Below are 6,000 nucleotides of genomic sequence, written 5' to 3' on the forward strand. Positions count from 1 at the left end.
AAGAACCTGTGGCTCCGGAAAGGCGGCCATGGGAATCAGAGCCTGGCAACGTTTAACGCTAGAATTTTATCTAGTGAGGCTAGCCTAGCAGTGGTGTTCGAGGAACTAGCGGGAATTAAATAATAAGTCATACGGCTTAGTGAAGTTAGGAGCACAGGTGAGGCGTATACTGTACTAAAGGACGGGCACATATTGTGCTATCGCGGATTAGCGGATAGACTTGAAATAGGTGTGGGATTCCTCATTAATCACCATATAGCCGGCAACGTGGAGGAGCTCTGTATATATAGTATTAGTGAGAGGGGAGCAGCTATCGTAATTAGGCTCAATAGGAGGTACAAGCTGAAGGGGCGCAGACCTACGTACCTTGATCCAGCCCTGATGACCGAAACGTGGAAAGCTTCTATGAATACCTGGAATCGGCAATGAACAAAGTAAAATCACACTACAGTGTACTGATGGGCGACTTCAATGCGAAGATGGGCAAGAAGCAGGCTGGCGACCACGCGGTAAGGGACTATGGGATAGGTTCTAGGAATAGCAGGGGCGAGTTATTAGTTCAATTCGCAGATAGGAAAATTTACGTATCATGAATACCTTCTTCCGCAAGAGAACAGAAAGTGGTCCTGGAAGTGCCCCAATGGCGAGAATGAAAATGAAATCGACTTCTTACTATGCGCTCAACCTGGAATCGTTCAGGATGTGGCCGTACTCGGAAAGGTGAGCTGTAGCGACCACAGAATGGTAAGGTCTCGAATTAGCTTAGTCTTGAAGAGGGAACGGAAGAAGCTAGTGAAGGGCAAGTCCATTAACGCGTTAGCAGTAAGAGGGAAAATGCAGGAATTCAGGATATGGCTGCAGAACAGACATTTGGCTTTAACTGAGGAATAATATCTTGATGCTCATAGAGTGAACTATAATCTGACAGCTATCATTACGGAGTGCGCAGTAGAAGTAGGCGGTAGGGTGGCTCGACTGAATAATGACAAGCTATTTCAGGTGACGAAATATCTCATTAAGAAACGTGAAAGCATGAGGGTATTAACCCTACCGAAAGAATAGAACTGGCAGACCTATCGAAGTTAATGAATAAGCTCTAAGGGGGGATGGGGGTTTCCGACATAAGAAAGTTTAATATGGAAAAAATGGAGCATGCTGTCAGGAACGGCAATAGCCTAAAAGCGGCGAAGAGGAAACTAGTGATAGGTAGAAACCCGATGTATGCTCTAAGAGACAAGGAGGGCAATGTCATTACCAATATGGATACGACAGTTCATGTAGCTGAAGTGTTCTGCACAAGTCTGTACAGTAGCCAATGTAATCAGAACGTTAATGAGAGAGAAAGTAGCGCACAGCACTGTGCCATCCCGCCAGTAGCGAAAGAGGAAGTAAAGAAAGACTTAAGAGCAATGGAAAGGGGAAAAGCAGCTGATGAGGATAAGTTAACAGCAGATCTCTTGAAGGACGGCGGGGAGATCGTGCTAGCAAAACTAACCACCCTGTATACGTAATGCCTTATGACCTCTACTGTACCACAAGCTTGGAAGAACGCAGATATTTTCTTAATTCATTAAAAAGCAGACGCCAATAAATTGAAAAATTACAGAGCGACCAGTTTACTATCTGTTTCATACGAGGTATTTACTGAGGTAATCGCTAATAGAGACAGGGAAACCTTAGACTTTAATCAAGGAAATGATCAGCCATGCTTTCGTAAAGGATACTATTCCACAATAGATCACATTCATCCTATCAATTAGGTGATAGAGAAATGCGCCGAATATAACCAACCCCTATATATTGCCTTCATTGATTACGAGAATGCATTCGACTCAGTGGATCCTCAGCAGTCATACAGGCATTGTGTAATCAGAGTGCTGAAGAGCCTTCTGTTAAAATACTTGAAGATGAGTATAGCAACTGCACAGCTACCATAGTCCTCGATAGAGTCAGCAATAAAATTCCAATAAGGAAGGGCGTCAGGCAAGGAGACACGATCTCGCCAATGTTATTCACCGCCTGTTTACAGGAGGTATTCCGAGGCATGAATTGGGAACAGTTGAGAATAAAAGCAAATGGAGAATACCTAAATAATCTGCGATTCGCTGATGACATTGCCTTGCTTAGTCACTAAACAAGTGAACTGCGAATCATGATCAATGAGTTAGACAGGCAGAGCAGAACGCTGGGTCTAAAGATTAACATGCTTAAAACCAAAGTAACGTTCAACAGTCTAGCTTGGGAACAGCAGTTCACAATTGGCAGCGAGGGGCTGGGAGTGGTAAAGGAATAAGGAATACGCCTACTTAGGGTAGATAGTAGCAGCTGATCCGGATTAGGAGAGAGAAATATCAAGAAGGATAAGAATGGGGTGGAGCGCTTATGGCAGTTTCTCTCAGATCATGAATGGCATTTTACCAATATTCCTTAAGAGAAAAGTGTACATCATCTGTATCTTACCAGTACTCACCTACGGGCAGAAACGTGGAGGCTAACGAAAAGGGTTCAGCTTAAGGACAACGCAGCGAGCCATGGAAAGAAAAATGATAGGTTTAACGTTAAGCGACCGGAAGCGAGCAGATTGGGTGAGAGAACAAATGCGGGTTAATGACATCCTAGTCGAAATGAAGACGAAGAAATGGGCTTGGGCAGGGAATGTAATGCGAAGGCAAGATAACCGCTGGTCCTTAAGGGTAGCGGAGTTGATTCCAAGAGGAAGTAAGCGTAGCAGGGGGCGGCAGAAGGTTAGGTGGGCGGATGAGATTAGGAAGTTTGCAGGCATAGGGTGGATGCGGCTGGCGAAGGACAGGGTTAATTGGAGAGACATGGTCTGAGAGGTTGTGGAGTTCACAGTCCTTTCCGCAAACTCGTTGGTCTTGTGTTCGCAAGAAAGGCCGCTCGGATGTCGCCAACAAGGAGACCCGTCACGTCCCGGCCTCCACTGCTTGCGGCGGACATCCTTGTTTACTCCGCGTCGTCCAGGGCCCAACCCGCCGGAAAAAACCCTAACAAGATACAGCTGTGGACATGTGTGCATTGTCAAGGGGTTGCCGAACCTTCGAGAATGAAGGAAAAACTGCTGGGTAGGAGCCGAGTGACCATGAAACCCATTATTCCCGTAACGACTGTCTTCTTCTCTTTTGATGGGTACTGTGAACAACCTGAGAGATCGTCTCGTCTGCATATGTTTGTCGCGTGTGCGAGGGAGAAAGCAGATCGCAATGTCAGGAAAGTAGTAACGGCTCATCCAAGGGTACTGTGGGAAAGGGTAGTCGCGTTTGTGCTGTTTGTGTATTTTATTGCAACCTCTCCTTTCCAAAACGTTTAATCAGTACCCTTTCCCCAATCTGTGATTAGTTGGCGGACACCTTATTTTCCTTTCCATAACCACTGATTGTTGGGGTGAGTCGCTTGTAATCTTATTGGTGGCAGTCCCCGCTAAGGGCGGAGACAGAGGGTTGAAAAACAAGCGCTGTGGGTTGAACGAGGGCTCAATTCGTCTTATCAATGGTTTAGTCATGTAAATAGTTTTCTCCTTGCTTTGTTTCTTCTTGTTTTATTTATGTTGTAAATAAATAGTTAACCTTCTCTTTTCTTCGAGTAACGTGAATGTTTGCGAGTTACAACCACCGGGTCATCAAGAAACCCCGATTTCATCATCAACATGGTGTTTCCTCTCATTTCCACCTGAAGGGGATTGCAATTGGCGCAGTCTGAAGAGGGGAAACTCAACTGGCGCATTCGATGGCAATCTAGCTGCCAAAGATGAGTTGTCTTACCAGCCGGTGCTGACACTATGCAGACTGACAGTGACAGCAGATCTAGCTAGAGATTTAGGGCAGCTGGTAACACCGGAAACACACGCACTGATAGAGCACTCTGAAAGGCCGCAGCTAGTAGAAAAAAAATCTGAGCTCAGATTTGGAAGAGCATTTCGACATTTCCCACGATTCGGTTCGCGACAAACCCGGGGCTTTAGTAGAGCTTCAGGCTGATCCGGAAGCCGCAAAGGTTCCTGCAGCAGAATGGGACTTAACACGAACAGCTGCAACGAGTTTCTCCTTTCCCGCGTGCACATTGCGGATTCAATTAACCGCAATGTGCATGCGTGTGTGCGTGTTTGTGGACTGATTGAACAGCCGATCATACATATGCGCTTGTGTGTAATTTTGTTGTTTCAGGAAAATGTGGCTGGACTTCTATGTCACACTGACAGCACGCGTCTGCGTTACATTCTTGGTTGGGAGGCGTGAAGTTCGCTGACCTTTCCGCGAACTGGTCGGTCTCGTGTTCGCAAAGAAGGCCACAGCAGTGGGGTCGGAAGTCGCCAACAAAGGGTCCCATCTCGTCTCGGCCTCCCCTGCTTGCTGGCGAGCGTCCATGTAAACACAAGACAAACGAGTCTGCTGAAAGGTCAGCGAACTCCACAGAGGCCTTTTCCCTGCAGTGGGTGTAGTCAGGCCGATGATGATGATGAGGCTGGAGCATCCACCGGCAATCGGAGCGAAGGCTCGTGGTCAGAGGACTCGGCTGTTGAACCGAAGGACCCGGATTCGAATCCAGCTGCGGCGGCCGTGTTTCGATGCAGCAGAAACAGAAGAGGCGCCTGAGTGCTGTGCGATGTTGTAATTATTCCGGGTTCCTCCACTACGGCACCTCTTTCTTCTTTCACTGCCACCTTCCGTCCTTCCCTCGGGGCGCTTTTGAGGTGTCCGCCACCCGCCGCGGTGGCTCAGTGGTTAGCGCGCTCGGCTACTGATCCGGAGTTTGCGGGTTCCAACCCGACCGCGGCGGCCGCGTCTCGATGGAGGCGAAACACCAAACGGACGCAGCACCCGTGCTATCTTGCGTGTCTTCTTGTGTCCGTGTTCGACAGCGCTGGGGTCTTTCGGCGCCCCGCAGAAATGACGACCTTCCCAGTCATAGTTGCGATACCTGCAATTGCACCGCGGTGAAAAGAGGTCGGCATGGAGAGGCCAGATGTCACAAAATAAAAAAAAAGAAGCCGTCAAGCACACGACGCGCAGGCTGCTAGGAATGGGAGGGCTCGGAAAAAAACAGAATTTTGAAAAAAAAACTATTTTTCAGGTTTTTCCCCAAGGCATCAAAATCGGGAAAAATTAACGTGCTCAGCTATAAAACCCTGCGAAGCGGTTGTTTCAAAAGAATCAGAATAGTTCCGAGCTAGCGTGCCATTCTTCATTTCTTAAAATTAGTTTTGGCACAAATTAGCGATGGTGCCATTTTATAACACAGGCTAAACAACTGATACGCTTTAGTATGCTGTGTCCTTGCATTGCCCCTGTTGCATTGCGTTCGTCTCGAGCGGGGACCTAATACCGTAAGCACTGCAGTGCTTACGGTATTAGGTACAGCACAGCATGCTGTACTGTTTTGCACTGTTTCCTTTTAATTATGGAAACGTGGGCATGTATGCATGGCAATAATTTCGAAGTTAATTTTTGCCGCAGCTACGGATAACATTCTGATCAATGTAGTTGCTGTGTGCCGCTTTATTATGCGTACATCAAATTTACCTCTTCCTTTTTTTATATGTAGAAAAGCACCTCGCGAATGACAAAAAACGTAGTATATACGGATGCGGCCCTACATCCGTGGACAGAAACTCTAAAGAACACAGAGTTGCGGCAGTGGTGGTGAACCACAAAGGTGACATGATCACCTGCGCAACACTGAGAGGCTGTAGGGTATCCGAGGGGGAAGAAGCCGCCGTAGCTCTAGCGGTAGTGGAAGGGGAAGAGGCCGCCGTAGCTCTAGCTGTAGCGGAAGGGTATCGTAGGAACGAGTCGCTCACAATTCTCACGGACTCAAAAACGGCATGCAGACACTACACCGCAGGTAGAGTCAGCAAAAGGGCGCTGCGCATAATCCTCCAAGCAGGGCCCTCGAGCACACAAATACAACATAAGCTTTTCTGGGCACCGGGACACGCCGGAGTGAAGGGGAATCAGAGGGCCGATGATCTAGCTCGCGAGCTTA

The sequence above is a fragment of the Amblyomma americanum genome, chromosome 1 (genome assembly GCF_052857255.1).
Source record: "Amblyomma americanum isolate KBUSLIRL-KWMA chromosome 1, ASM5285725v1, whole genome shotgun sequence".
In the NCBI taxonomy this organism is placed as follows: Eukaryota; Metazoa; Arthropoda; class Arachnida; order Ixodida; family Ixodidae; genus Amblyomma; species Amblyomma americanum.